Source organism: Anomaloglossus baeobatrachus, unplaced genomic scaffold (genome assembly GCF_048569485.1).
Source record: "Anomaloglossus baeobatrachus isolate aAnoBae1 unplaced genomic scaffold, aAnoBae1.hap1 Scaffold_536, whole genome shotgun sequence".
Classification (NCBI taxonomy): Eukaryota; Metazoa; Chordata; class Amphibia; order Anura; family Aromobatidae; genus Anomaloglossus; species Anomaloglossus baeobatrachus.
Window position 1 is genome coordinate 104,093 of NW_027444733.1, and position 14,836 is coordinate 118,928.

The 14,836-nt window shown below is 46.4% G+C and overlaps 9 non-coding genes across 9 annotated transcripts; all 9 read right to left on the reverse strand.

Moving 5' to 3' along the window:
* Positions 1-1,224: 1,224 nt before the first annotated feature.
* On the reverse strand, positions 1,225-1,415 carry LOC142283289 (U2 spliceosomal RNA). Its single transcript, XR_012744963.1, has one exon. It is a non-coding gene; the product is annotated as a U2 spliceosomal RNA (small nuclear RNA).
* A 1,387-nt stretch (positions 1,416-2,802) lies between these two features.
* LOC142283290 (U2 spliceosomal RNA) lies at positions 2,803-2,993 on the reverse strand. The gene has a single exon (XR_012744964.1). It is a non-coding gene; the product is annotated as a U2 spliceosomal RNA (small nuclear RNA).
* Positions 2,994-4,380: 1,387 nt separating this feature from the next.
* On the reverse strand, positions 4,381-4,571 carry LOC142283291 (U2 spliceosomal RNA). Its single transcript, XR_012744965.1, has one exon. It is a non-coding gene; the product is annotated as a U2 spliceosomal RNA (small nuclear RNA).
* Positions 4,572-5,958: 1,387 nt separating this feature from the next.
* On the reverse strand, positions 5,959-6,149 carry LOC142283292 (U2 spliceosomal RNA). Its single transcript, XR_012744966.1, has one exon. It is a non-coding gene; the product is annotated as a U2 spliceosomal RNA (small nuclear RNA).
* A 1,387-nt stretch (positions 6,150-7,536) lies between these two features.
* On the reverse strand, positions 7,537-7,727 carry LOC142283294 (U2 spliceosomal RNA). Its single transcript, XR_012744968.1, has one exon. It is a non-coding gene; the product is annotated as a U2 spliceosomal RNA (small nuclear RNA).
* Positions 7,728-9,114: 1,387 nt separating this feature from the next.
* Positions 9,115-9,305, reverse strand: LOC142283296 (U2 spliceosomal RNA). The gene has a single exon (XR_012744969.1). It is a non-coding gene; the product is annotated as a U2 spliceosomal RNA (small nuclear RNA).
* Positions 9,306-10,695: 1,390 nt separating this feature from the next.
* Positions 10,696-10,886, reverse strand: LOC142283297 (U2 spliceosomal RNA). The gene has a single exon (XR_012744970.1). It is a non-coding gene; the product is annotated as a U2 spliceosomal RNA (small nuclear RNA).
* Positions 10,887-12,281: 1,395 nt separating this feature from the next.
* On the reverse strand, positions 12,282-12,472 carry LOC142283298 (U2 spliceosomal RNA). The gene has a single exon (XR_012744971.1). It is a non-coding gene; the product is annotated as a U2 spliceosomal RNA (small nuclear RNA).
* A 1,387-nt stretch (positions 12,473-13,859) lies between these two features.
* Positions 13,860-14,050, reverse strand: LOC142283299 (U2 spliceosomal RNA). Its single transcript, XR_012744972.1, has one exon. It is a non-coding gene; the product is annotated as a U2 spliceosomal RNA (small nuclear RNA).
* Between the last annotated feature and the right edge of the window lie 786 nt (positions 14,051-14,836).

The following is a 14,836-nucleotide window of genomic DNA, read 5'->3' on the forward strand; positions in this document are numbered from 1 at the left end:
GCGTTTTGCAGCCGCCGCCCACTGCAATGAATCTGAATAACTCCTCCTTTAGGGCGCAAGCAACTCCCCTCCCCCTTGCAGTCTTTCCAATTCACGATACAAAAAGACGGACAGGACAGGTTGCCTGACTTTCCGTTACTGCCACCCTTTGCCATCCTTACCCGTAGAAAGCCCTTTCATCATCCCCAAACCCTAATCTTTTCCCTTTCCTTCCCAGCCCCCAAACCCTGCCCTCTGTACCTTTCTCACCACCCGCTTCCCTTCTCCTGTCATCCCCCTACCACCCGGGAAAAAAAGAGATTGCCCCCTCCTTCCACTAGCCCACCCTCCCACCCAAAGAACAACTTCTTCTGCGCAGCTTGTTTTCTAGGCAGCAGCGCTATTGTGATGTCATCGGGGGGCATTGTGACAAGCCGCCAGTGTTCCGTCTCTTCATGTTGTGCACAGTTCAAACGGAAAATACATCAACAGGCAGACTACAGAAAAGCTTACTATCAAAGGTTAGAGGGGGGCTTTCTCAGAGGGCTTTTTACAGTTTTTCTATTCCCAATTAGCCGTTTAAGTGTACTTATTGAAAGTAGTAATTCTTTCATAGGCCGCCCTTTCTTAGTATTTGACGTTCCTTATATTGCGGTATGAGGCTTCGCAGTAGGTTGCAAACATTCATCACCCATGACTGTCCCCAATTGAGCTCAGAAGCTCAATGTCTATCATGACCTCTCTTTTAGAATGTCCAAGAGCAAGCAAACTATTCCTCCAGGAGAGGGCGCCAACAGACTACTAAAGAGATCATCATTACTCAAAGAAAACCCCAAAAACCAATGCATGATAGGAATAAACAGGTAACTTTCTTTGGAGTGGAAGCGGAGAGATCGCACCAGATGCCAATTCTAGATGTTATCACACCTGTGGTCACTGCAGCAGCAGGTGAATCCACTTTGTCCAAAAGGGATCTATTCCATTCAATTGCAAATGATCTAGATAAGACAGAGAACTGCAGCACGGGGACATAGCCGAGTTGGTCAGGTTGAGTGGTGATGAGTTTGCTATTTGGATGAATAAAGAAAGTCAAAAGTGTGAAAGATAAAAAACAAAAGGAGGAAGTGTGAAAAGTGAATGGGCCAAATTGAGGTGCATATGAAGACGTATGCTTTCTTCCAATTCATTAAATCGGGCTAATATGAATCAGGTGAATTGAGTTCTGCTTTTGGAAACTGGGTTAAGAAGGGGTGCACCGTTCCTGGAGGTACTGCAATACCAGGTCAATGCGTGGAGTGGACAGAGCAAGCTCTTTTTCCATCTCCCTGTTCTAAAAATCCATTTAATATATGGTCCCCAGATAGGGGACGTATCAGATATTAAACTGATAAGAACAGATACTACACTTGATCTTAGCCAAAAGGCCGAGAAGCGATAACCAGAATTGGTTTGGGCCTCGAGTGGCACCCTGGCCTATGCCGGACACATCTTAGGGAGAGAGAGCGAGAGGGAGACAAACCCACGCCTACACAAGACATTTTGTCACCCAAGCCAACCCTTGAAAAGGCTGCTTTGCAGAGCCAAAACAAGAAGAATGGTGCGTTTTGCAGCCGCCGCCCACTGCAATGAATCTGAATAACTCCTCCTTTAGGGCGCAAGCAACTCCCCTCCCCCTTGCAGTCTTTCCAATTCACGATACAAAAAGACGGACAGGACAGGTTGCCTGACTTTCCGTCACTGCCACCCTTTGCCATCCTTACCCGTAGAAAGCCCTTTCATCATCCCCAAACCCTAATCTTTTCCCTTTCCTTCCCAGCCCCCAAACCCTGCCCTCTGTACCTTTCTCACCACCCGCTTCCCTTCTCCTGTCATCCCCCTACCACCCGGGAAAAAAAGAGATTGCCCCCTCCTTCCACTAGCCCACCCTCCCACCCAAAGAACAACTTCTTCTGCGCAGCTTGTTTTCTAGGCAGCAGCGCTATTGTGATGTCATCGGGGGGCATTGTGACAAGCCGCCAGTGTTCCGTCTCTTCATGTTGTGCACAGTTCAAACGGAAAATACATCAACAGGCAGACTACAGAAAAGCTTACTATCAAAGGTTAGAGGGGGGCTTTCTCAGAGGGCTTTTTACAGTTTTTCTATTCCCAATTAGCCGTTTAAGTGTACTTATTGAAAGTAGTAATTCTTTCATAGGCCGCCCTTTCTTAGTATTTGACGTTCCTTATATTGCGGTATGAGGCTTCGCAGTAGGTTGCAAACATTCATCACCCATGACTGTCCCCAATTGAGCTCAGAAGCTCAATGTCTATCATGACCTCTCTTTTAGAATGTCCAAGAGCAAGCAAACTATTCCTCCAGGAGAGGGCGCCAACAGACTACTAAAGAGATCATCATTACTCAAAGAAAACCCCAAAAACCAATGCATGATAGGAATAAACAGGTAACTTTCTTTGGAGTGGAAGCGGAGAGATCGCACCAGATGCCAATTCTAGATGTTATCACACCTGTGGTCACTGCAGCAGCAGGTGAATCCACTTTGTCCAAAAGGGATCTATTCCATTCAATTGCAAATGATCTAGATAAGACAGAGAACTGCAGCACGGGGACATAGCCGAGTTGGTCAGGTTGAGTGGTGATGAGTTTGCTATTTGGATGAATAAAGAAAGTCAAAAGTGTGAAAGATAAAAAACAAAAGGAGGAAGTGTGAAAAGTGAATGGGCCAAATTGAGGTGCATATGAAGACGTATGCTTTCTTCCAATTCATTAAATCGGGCTAATATGAATCAGGTGAATTGAGTTCTGCTTTTGGAAACTGGGTTAAGAAGGGGTGCACCGTTCCTGGAGGTACTGCAATACCAGGTCAATGCGTGGAGTGGACAGAGCAAGCTCTTTTTCCATCTCCCTGTTCTAAAAATCCATTTAATATATGGTCCCCAGATAGGGGACGTATCAGATATTAAACTGATAAGAACAGATACTACACTTGATCTTAGCCAAAAGGCCGAGAAGCGATAACCAGAATTGGTTTGGGCCTCGAGTGGCACCCTGGCCTATGCCGGACACATCTTAGGGAGAGAGAGCGAGAGGGAGACAAACCCACGCCTACACAAGACATTTTGTCACCCAAGCCAACCCTTGAAAAGGCTGCTTTGCAGAGCCAAAACAAGAAGAATGGTGCGTTTTGCAGCCGCCGCCCACTGCAATGAATCTGAATAACTCCTCCTTTAGGGCGCAAGCAACTCCCCTCCCCCTTGCAGTCTTTCCAATTCACGATACAAAAAGACGGACAGGACAGGTTGCCTGACTTTCCGTCACTGCCACCCTTTGCCATCCTTACCCGTAGAAAGCCCTTTCATCATCCCCAAACCCTAATCTTTTCCCTTTCCTTCCCAGCCCCCAAACCCTGCCCTCTGTACCTTTCTCACCACCCGCTTCCCTTCTCCTGTCATCCCCCTACCACCCGGGAAAAAAAGAGATTGCCCCCTCCTTCCACTAGCCCACCCTCCCACCCAAAGAACAACTTCTTCTGCGCAGCTTGTTTTCTAGGCAGCAGCGCTATTGTGATGTCATCGGGGGGCATTGTGACAAGCCGCCAGTGTTCCGTCTCTTCATGTTGTGCACAGTTCAAACGGAAAATACATCAACAGGCAGACTACAGAAAAGCTTACTATCAAAGGTTAGAGGGGGGCTTTCTCAGAGGGCTTTTTACAGTTTTTCTATTCCCAATTAGCCGTTTAAGTGTACTTATTGAAAGTAGTAATTCTTTCATAGGCCGCCCTTTCTTAGTATTTGACGTTCCTTATATTGCGGTATGAGGCTTCGCAGTAGGTTGCAAACATTCATCACCCATGACTGTCCCCAATTGAGCTCAGAAGCTCAATGTCTATCATGACCTCTCTTTTAGAATGTCCAAGAGCAAGCAAACTATTCCTCCAGGAGAGGGCGCCAACAGACTACTAAAGAGATCATCATTACTCAAAGAAAACCCCAAAAACCAATGCATGATAGGAATAAACAGGTAACTTTCTTTGGAGTGGAAGCGGAGAGATCGCACCAGATGCCAATTCTAGATGTTATCACACCTGTGGTCACTGCAGCAGCAGGTGAATCCACTTTGTCCAAAAGGGATCTATTCCATTCAATTGCAAATGATCTAGATAAGACAGAGAACTGCAGCACGGGGACATAGCCGAGTTGGTCAGGTTGAGTGGTGATGAGTTTGCTATTTGGATGAATAAAGAAAGTCAAAAGTGTGAAAGATAAAAAACAAAAGGAGGAAGTGTGAAAAGTGAATGGGCCAAATTGAGGTGCATATGAAGACGTATGCTTTCTTCCAATTCATTAAATCGGGCTAATATGAATCAGGTGAATTGAGTTCTGCTTTTGGAAACTGGGTTAAGAAGGGGTGCACCGTTCCTGGAGGTACTGCAATACCAGGTCAATGCGTGGAGTGGACAGAGCAAGCTCTTTTTCCATCTCCCTGTTCTAAAAATCCATTTAATATATGGTCCCCAGATAGGGGACGTATCAGATATTAAACTGATAAGAACAGATACTACACTTGATCTTAGCCAAAAGGCCGAGAAGCGATAACCAGAATTGGTTTGGGCCTCGAGTGGCACCCTGGCCTATGCCGGACACATCTTAGGGAGAGAGAGCGAGAGGGAGACAAACCCACGCCTACACAAGACATTTTGTCACCCAAGCCAACCCTTGAAAAGGCTGCTTTGCAGAGCCAAAACAAGAAGAATGGTGCGTTTTGCAGCCGCCGCCCACTGCAATGAATCTGAATAACTCCTCCTTTAGGGCGCAAGCAACTCCCCTCCCCCTTGCAGTCTTTCCAATTCACGATACAAAAAGACGGACAGGACAGGTTGCCTGACTTTCCGTCACTGCCACCCTTTGCCATCCTTACCCGTAGAAAGCCCTTTCATCATCCCCAAACCCTAATCTTTTCCCTTTCCTTCCCAGCCCCCAAACCCTGCCCTCTGTACCTTTCTCACCACCCGCTTCCCTTCTCCTGTCATCCCCCTACCACCCGGGAAAAAAAGAGATTGCCCCCTCCTTCCACTAGCCCACCCTCCCACCCAAAGAACAACTTCTTCTGCGCAGCTTGTTTTCTAGGCAGCAGCGCTATTGTGATGTCATCGGGGGGCATTGTGACAAGCCGCCAGTGTTCCGTCTCTTCATGTTGTGCACAGTTCAAACGGAAAATACATCAACAGGCAGACTACAGAAAAGCTTACTATCAAAGGTTAGAGGGGGGCTTTCTCAGAGGGCTTTTTACAGTTTTTCTATTCCCAATTAGCCGTTTAAGTGTACTTATTGAAAGTAGTAATTCTTTCATAGGCCGCCCTTTCTTAGTATTTGACGTTCCTTATATTGCGGTATGAGGCTTCGCAGTAGGTTGCAAACATTCATCACCCATGACTGTCCCCAATTGAGCTCAGAAGCTCAATGTCTATCATGACCTCTCTTTTAGAATGTCCAAGAGCAAGCAAACTATTCCTCCAGGAGAGGGCGCCAACAGACTACTAAAGAGATCATCATTACTCAAAGAAAACCCCAAAAACCAATGCATGATAGGAATAAACAGGTAACTTTCTTTGGAGTGGAAGCGGAGAGATCGCACCAGATGCCAATTCTAGATGTTATCACACCTGTGGTCACTGCAGCAGCAGGTGAATCCACTTTGTCCAAAAGGGATCTATTCCATTCAATTGCAAATGATCTAGATAAGACAGAGAACTGCAGCACGGGGACATAGCCGAGTTGGTCAGGTTGAGTGGTGATGAGTTTGCTATTTGGATGAATAAAGAAAGTCAAAAGTGTGAAAGATAAAAAACAAAAGGAGGAAGTGTGAAAAGTGAATGGGCCAAATTGAGGTGCATATGAAGACGTATGCTTTCTTCCAATTCATTAAATCGGGCTAATATGAATCAGGTGAATTGAGTTCTGCTTTTGGAAACTGGGTTAAGAAGGGGTGCACCGTTCCTGGAGGTACTGCAATACCAGGTCAATGCGTGGAGTGGACAGAGCAAGCTCTTTTTCCATCTCCCTGTTCTAAAAATCCATTTAATATATGGTCCCCAGATAGGGGACGTATCAGATATTAAACTGATAAGAACAGATACTACACTTGATCTTAGCCAAAAGGCCGAGAAGCGATAACCAGAATTGGTTTGGGCCTCGAGTGGCACCCTGGCCTATGCCGGACACATCTTAGGGAGAGAGAGCGAGAGGGAGACAAACCCACGCCTACACAAGACATTTTGTCACCCAAGCCAACCCTTGAAAAGGCTGCTTTGCAGAGCCAAAACAAGAAGAATGGTGCGTTTTGCAGCCGCCGCCCACTGCAATGAATCTGAATAACTCCTCCTTTAGGGCGCAAGCAACTCCCCTCCCCCTTGCAGTCTTTCCAATTCACGATACAAAAAGACGGACAGGACAGGTTGCCTGACTTTCCGTCACTGCCACCCTTTGCCATCCTTACCCGTAGAAAGCCCTTTCATCATCCCCAAACCCTAATCTTTTCCCTTTCCTTCCCAGCCCCCAAACCCTGCCCTCTGTACCTTTCTCACCACCCGCTTCCCTTCTCCTGTCATCCCCCTACCACCCGGGAAAAAAAGAGATTGCCCCCTCCTTCCACTAGCCCACCCTCCCACCCAAAGAACAACTTCTTCTGCGCAGCTTGTTTTCTAGGCAGCAGCGCTATTGTGATGTCATCGGGGGGCATTGTGACAAGCCGCCAGTGTTCCGTCTCTTCATGTTGTGCACAGTTCAAACGGAAAATACATCAACAGGCAGACTACAGAAAAGCTTACTATCAAAGGTTAGAGGGGGGCTTTCTCAGAGGGCTTTTTACAGTTTTTCTATTCCCAATTAGCCGTTTAAGTGTACTTATTGAAAGTAGTAATTCTTTCATAGGCCGCCCTTTCTTAGTATTTGACGTTCCTTATATTGCGGTATGAGGCTTCGCAGTAGGTTGCAAACATTCATCACCCATGACTGTCCCCAATTGAGCTCAGAAGCTCAATGTCTATCATGACCTCTCTTTTAGAATGTCCAAGAGCAAGCAAACTATTCCTCCAGGAGAGGGCGCCAACAGACTACTAAAGAGATCATCATTACTCAAAGAAAACCCCAAAAACCAATGCATGATAGGAATAAACAGGTAACTTTCTTTGGAGTGGAAGCGGAGAGATCGCACCAGATGCCAATTCTAGATGTTATCACACCTGTGGTCACTGCAGCAGCAGGTGAATCCACTTTGTCCAAAAGGGATCTATTCCATTCAATTGCAAATGATCTAGATAAGACAGAGAACTGCAGCACGGGGACATAGCCGAGTTGGTCAGGTTGAGTGGTGATGAGTTTGCTATTTGGATGAATAAAGAAAGTCAAAAGTGTGAAAGATAAAAAACAAAAGGAGGAAGTGTGAAAAGTGAATGGGCCAAATTGAGGTGCATATGAAGACGTATGCTTTCTTCCAATTCATTAAATCGGGCTAATATGAATCAGGTGAATTGAGTTCTGCTTTTGGAAACTGGGTTAAGAAGGGGTGCACCGTTCCTGGAGGTACTGCAATACCAGGTCAATGCGTGGAGTGGACAGAGCAAGCTCTTTTTCCATCTCCCTGTTCTAAAAATCCATTTAATATATGGTCCCCAGATAGGGGACGTATCAGATATTAAACTGATAAGAACAGATACTACACTTGATCTTAGCCAAAAGGCCGAGAAGCGATAACCAGAATTGGTTTGGGCCTCGAGTGGCACCCTGGCCTATGCCGGACACATCTTAGGGAGAGAGAGCGAGAGGGAGACAAACCCACGCCTACACAAGACATTTTGTCACCCAAGCCAACCCTTGAAAAGGCTGCTTTGCAGAGCCAAAACAAGAAGAATGGTGCGTTTTGCAGCCGCCGCCCACTGCAATGAATCTGAATAACTCCTCCTTTAGGGCGCAAGCAACTCCCCTCCCCCTTGCAGTCTTTCCAATTCACGATACAAAAAGACGGACAGGACAGGTTGCCTGACTTTCCGTCACTGCCACCCTTTGCCATCCTTACCCGTAGAAAGCCCTTTCATCATCCCCAAACCCTAATCTTTTCCCTTTCCTTCCCAGCCCCCAAACCCTGCCCTCTGTACCTTTCTCACCACCCGCTTCCCTTCTCCTGTCATCCCCCTACCACCCGGGAAAAAAAGAGATTGCCCCCTCCTTCCACTAGCCCACCCTCCCACCCAAAGAACAACTTCTTCTGCGCAGCTTGTTTTCTAGGCAGCAGCGCTATTGTGATGTCATCGGGGGGCATTGTGACAAGCCGCCAGTGTTCCGTCTCTTCATGTTGTGCACAGTTCAAACGGAAAATACATCAACAGGCAGACTACAGAAAAGCTTACTATCAAAGGTTAGAGGGGGGCTTTCTCAGAGGGCTTTTTACAGTTTTTCTATTCCCAATTAGCCGTTTAAGTGTACTTATTGAAAGTAGTAATTCTTTCATAGGCCGCCCTTTCTTAGTATTTGACGTTCCTTATATTGCGGTATGAGGCTTCGCAGTAGGTTGCAAACATTCATCACCCATGACTGTCCCCAATTGAGCTCAGAAGCTCAATGTCTATCATGACCTCTCTTTTAGAATGTCCAAGAGCAAGCAAACTATTCCTCCAGGAGAGGGCGCCAACAGACTACTAAAGAGATCATCATTACTCAAAGAAAACCCCAAAAACCAATGCATGATAGGAATAAACAGGTAACTTTCTTTGGAGTGGAAGCGGAGAGATCGCACCAGATGCCAATTCTAGATGTTATCACACCTGTGGTCACTGCAGCAGCAGGTGAATCCACTTTGTCCAAAAGGGATCTATTCCATTCAATTGCAAATGATCTAGATAAGACAGAGAACTGCAGCACGGGGACATAGCCGAGTTGGTCAGGTTGAGTGGTGATGAGTTTGCTATTTGGATGAATAAAGAAAGTCAAAAGTGTGAAAGATAAAAAACAAAAGGAGGAAGTGTGAAAAGTGAATGGGCCAAATTGAGGTGCATATGAAGACGTATGCTTTCTTCCAATTCATTAAATCGGGCTAATATGAATCAGGTGAATTGAGTTCTGCTTTTGGAAACTGGGTTAAGAAGGGGTGCACCGTTCCTGGAGGTACTGCAATACCAGGTCAATGCGTGGAGTGGACAGAGCAAGCTCTTTTTCCATCTCCCTGTTCTAAAAATCCATTTAATATATGGTCCCCAGATAGGGGACGTATCAGATATTAAACTGATAAGAACAGATACTACACTTGATCTTAGCCAAAAGGCCGAGAAGCGATAACCAGAATTGGTTTGGGCCTCGAGTGGCACCCTGGCCTATGCCGGACACATCTTAGGGAGAGAGAGCGAGAGGGAGACAAACCCACGCCTACACAAGACATTTTGTCACCCAAGCCAACCCTTGAAAAGGCTGCTTTGCAGAGCCAAAACAAGAAGAATGGTGCGTTTTGCAGCCGCCGCCCACTGCAATGAATCTGAATAACTCCTCCTTTAGGGCGCAAGCAACTCCCCTCCCCCTTGCAGTCTTTCCAATTCACGATACAAAAAGACGGACAGGACAGGTTGCCTGACTTTCCGTCACTGCCACCCTTTGCCATCCTTACCCGTAGAAAGCCCTTTCATCATCCCCAAACCCTAATCTTTTCCCTTTCCTTCCCAGCCCCCAAACCCTGCCCTCTGTACCTTTCTCACCACCCGCTTCCCTTCTCCTGTCATCCCCCTACCACCCGGGAAAAAAAAGAGATTGCCCCCTCCTTCCACTAGCCCACCCTCCCACCCAAAGAACAACTTCTTCTGCGCAGCTTGTTTTCTAGGCAGCAGCGCTATTGTGATGTCATCGGGGGGCATTGTGACAAGCCGCCAGTGTTCCGTCTCTTCATGTTGTGCACAGTTCAAACGGAAAATACATCAACAGGCAGACTACAGAAAAGCTTACTATCAAAGGTTAGAGGGGGGCTTTCTCAGAGGGCTTTTTACAGTTTTTCTATTCCCAATTAGTCGTTTAAGTGTACTTATTGAAAGTAGTAATTCTTTCATAGGCCGCCCTTTCTTAGTATTTGACGTTCCTTATATTGCGGTATGAGGCTTCGCAGTAGGTTGCAAACATTCATCACCCATGACTGTCCCCCAATTGAGCTCAGAAGCTCAATGTCTATCATGACCTCTCTTTTAGAATGTCCAAGAGCAAGCAAACTATTCCTCCAGGAGAGGGCGCCAACAGACTACTAAAGAGATCATCATTACTCAAAGAAAACCCCAAAAACCAATGCATGATAGGAATAAACAGGTAACTTTCTTTGGAGTGGAAGCGGAGAGATCGCACCAGATGCCAATTCTAGATGTTATCACACCTGTGGTCACTGCAGCAGCAGGTGAATCCACTTTGTCCAAAAGGGATCTATTCTATTCAATTGCAAATGATCTAGATAAGACAGAGAACTGCAGCACGGGGACATAGCCGAGTTGGTCAGGTTGAGTGGTGATGAGTTTGCTATTTGGATGAATAAAGAAAGTCAAAAGTGTGAAAGATAAAAAACAAAAGGAGGAAGTGTGAAAAGTGAATGGGCCAAATTGAGGTGCATATGAAGACGTATGCTTTCTTCCAATTCATTTAAATCGGGCTAATATGAATCAGGTGAATTGAGTTCTGCTTTTGGAAACTGGGTTAAGAAGGGGTGCACCGTTCCTGGAGGTACTGCAATACCAGGTCAATGCGTGGAGTGGACAGAGCAAGCTCTTTTTCCATCTCCCTGTTCTAAAAATCCATTTAATATATGGTCCCCAGATAGGGGACGTATCAGATATTAAACTGATAAGAACAGATACTACACTTGATCTTAGCCAAAAGGCCGAGAAGCGATAACCAGAATTGGTTTGGGCCTCGAGTGGCACCCTGGCCTATGCCGGACACATCTTAGGGAGAGAGAGCGAGAGGGAGACAAACCCACGCCTACACAAGACATTTTGTCACCCAAGCCAACCCTTGAAAGGCTGCTTTGCAGAGCCAAAACAAGAAGAATGGTGCGTTTTGCAGCCGCCGCCCACTGCAATGAATCTGAATAACTCCTCCTTTAGGGCGCAAGCAACTCCCCCTCCCCCTTGCAGTCTTTCCAATTCACGATACAAAAAGACGGACAGGACAGGTTGCCTGACTTTCCGTCACTGCCACCCTTTGCCATCCTTACCCGTAGAAAGCCCTTTCATCATCCCCAAACCCTAAATCTTTTCCCTTTCCTTCCAGCCCCCAAACCCTGCCCTCTGTACCTTTCTCACCAACCCCGCTTCCCTTCTCCTGTCATCCCCCCTACCACCCGGGAAAAAAAGAGATTGCCCCCTCCTTCCACTAGCCCACCCTCCCACCCAAAGAACAACTTCTTCTGCGCAGCTTGTTTTCTAGGCAGCAGCGCTATTGTGATGTCATCGGGGGGCATTGTGACAAGCCGCCAGTGTTCCGTCTCTTCATGTTTGTGCACAGTTCAAACGGAAAATACATCAACAGGCAGACTACAGAAAAGCTTACTATCAAAGGTTAGAGGGGGGCTTTCTCAGAGGGCTTTTTAACAGTTTTTCTATTCCCAATTAGCCGTTTAAGTGTACTTATTGAAAGTAGTAATTCTTTCATAGGCCGCCCTTTCTTAGTATTTGACGTTCCTTATATTGCGGTATGAGGCTTCGCAGTAGGTTGCAAACATTCATCACCCATGACTGTCCCCAATTGAGCTCAGAAGCTCAATGTCTATCATGACCCTCTCTTTTAGAATGTCCAAGAGCAAGCAAACTATTCCTCCAGGAAGAGGGCGCCAACAGACTACTAAAGAGATCATCATTACTCAAAGAAAACCCCAAAAAACCAATGCATGATAGGAATAAACAGGTAACTTTCTTTGGAGTGGAAGCGGAGAGATCGCACCAGATGCCAATTCTAGATGTTATCACACCTGTGGTCACTGCAGCAGCAGGTGAATCCACTATGTCCAAAAGGGATCTATTCCATTCAATTGCAAATGATCTAGATAAGACAGAGAACTGCAGCACGGGGACATAGCCGAGTTGGTCAGGTTGAGTGGTGATGAGTTTGCTATTTGGATGAATAAAGAAAGTCAAAAGTGTGAAAGATAAAAAACAAAAGGAGGAAGTGTGAAAAGTGAATGGGCCAAATTGAGGTGCATATGAAGACGTATGCTTTCTTCCAATTCATTAAATCGGGCTAATATGAATCAGGTGAATTGAGTTCTGCTTTTGGAAACTGGGTTAAGAAGGGGTGCACCGTTCCTGGAGGTACTGCAATACCAGGTCAATGCGTGGAGTGGACAGAGCAAGCTCTTTTTCCATCTCCCTGTTCTAAAAATCCATTTAATATATGGTCCCCAGATAGGGGACGTATCAGATATTAAACTGATAAGAACAGATACTACACTTGATCTTAGCCAAAAGGCCGAGAAGCGATAACCAGAATTGGTTTGGGCCTCGAGTGGCACCCTGGCCTATGCCGGACACATCTTAGGGAGAGAGAGCGAGAGGGAGACAAACCCACGCCTACACAAGACATTTTGTCACCCAAGCCAACCCTTGAAAAGGCTGCTTTGCAGAGCCAAAACAAGAAGAATGGTGCGTTTTGCAGCCGCCGCCCACTGCAATGAATCTGAATAACTCCTCCTTTAGGGCGCAAGCAACTCCCCTCCCCCTTGCAGTCTTTCCAATTCACGATACAAAAAGACGGACAGGACAGGTTGCCTGACTTTCCGTCACTGCCACCCTTTGCCATCCTTACCCGTAGAAAGCCCTTTCATCATCCCCAAACCCTAATCTTTTCCCTTTCCTTCCCAGCCCCCAAACCCTGCCCTCTGTACCTTTCTCACCACCCGCTTCCCTTCTCCTGTCATCCCCCTACCACCCGGGAAAAAAAGAGATTGCCCCCTCCTTCCACTAGCCCACCCTCCCACCCAAAGAACAACTTCTTCTGCGCAGCTTGTTTTCTAGGCAGCAGCGCTATTGTGATGTCATCGGGGGGCATTGTGACAAGCCGCCAGTGTTCCGTCTCTTCATGTTGTGCACAGTTCAAACGGAAAATACATCAACAGGCAGACTACAGAAAAGCTTACTATCAAAGGTTAGAGGGGGGCTTTCTCAGAGGGCTTTTTACAGTTTTTCTATTCCCAATTAGCCGTTTAAGTGTACTTATTGAAAGTAGTAATTCTTTCATAGGCCGCCCTTTCTTAGTATTTGACGTTCCTTATATTGCGGTATGAGGCTTCGCAGTAGGTTGCAAACATTCATCACCCATGACTGTCCCCAATTGAGCTCAGAAGCTCAATGTCTATCATGACCTCTCTTTTAGAATGTCCAAGAGCAAGCAAACTATTCCTCCAGGAGAGGGCGCCAACAGACTACTAAAGAGATCATCATTACTCAAAGAAAACCCCAAAAACCAATGCATGATAGGAATAAACAGGTAACTTTCTTTGGAGTGGAAGCGGAGAGATCGCACCAGATGCCAATTCTAGATGTTATCACACCTGTGGTCACTGCAGCAGCAGGTGAATCCACTTTGTCCAAAAGGGATCTATTCCATTCAATTGCAAATGATCTAGATAAGACAGAGAACTGCAGCACGGGGACATAGCCGAGTTGGTCAGGTTGAGTGGTGATGAGTTTGCTATTTGGATGAATAAAGAAAGTCAAAAGTGTGAAAGATAAAAAACAAAAGGAGGAAGTGTGAAAAGTGAATGGGCCAAATTGAGGTGCATATGAAGACGTATGCTTTCTTCCAATTCATTAAATCGGGCTAATATGAATCAGGTGAATTGAGTTCTGCTTTTGGAAACTGGGTTAAGAAGGGGTGCACCGTTCCTGGAGGTACTGCAATACCAGGTCAATGCGTGGAGTGGACAGAGCAAGCTCTTTTTCCATCTCCCTGTTCTAAAAATCCATTTAATATATGGTCCCCAGATAGGGGACGTATCAGATATTAAACTGATAAGAACAGATACTACACTTGATCTTAGCCAAAAGGCCGAGAAGCGATAACCAGAATTGGTTTGGGCCTCGAGTGGCACCCTGGCCTATGCCGGACACATCTTAGGGAGAGAGAGCGAGAGGGAGACAAACCCACGCCTACACAAGACATTTTGTCACCCAAGCCAACCCTTGAAAAGGCTGCTTTGCAGAGCCAAAACAAGAAGAATGGTGCGTTTTGCAGCCGCCGCCCACTGCAATGAATCTGAATAACTCCTCCTTTAGGGCGCAAGCAACTCCCCTCCCCCTTGCAGTCTTTCCAATTCACGATACAAAAAGACGGACAGGACAGGTTGCCTGACTTTCCGTCACTGCCACCCTTTGCCATCCTTACCCGTAGAAAGCCCTTTCATCATCCCCAAACCCTAATCTTTTCCCTTTCCTTCCCAGCCCCCAAACCCTGCCCTCTGTACCTTTCTCACCACCCGCTTCCCTTCTCCTGTCATCCCCCTACCACCCGGGAAAAAAAGAGATTGCCCCCTCCTTCCACTAGCCCACCCTCCCACCCAAAGAACAACTTCTTCTGCGCAGCTTGTTTTCTAGGCAGCAGCGCTATTGTGATGTCATCGGGGGGCATTGTGACAAGCCGCCAGTGTTCCGTCTCTTCATGTTGTGCACAGTTCAAACGGAAAATACATCAACAGGCAGACTACAGAAAAGCTTACTATCAAAGGTTAGAGGGGGGCTTTCTCAGAGGGCTTTTTACAGTTTTTCTATTCCCAATTAGCCGTTTAAGTGTACTTATTGAAAGTAGTAATTCTTTCATAGGCCGCCCTTTCTTAGTATTTGACGTTCC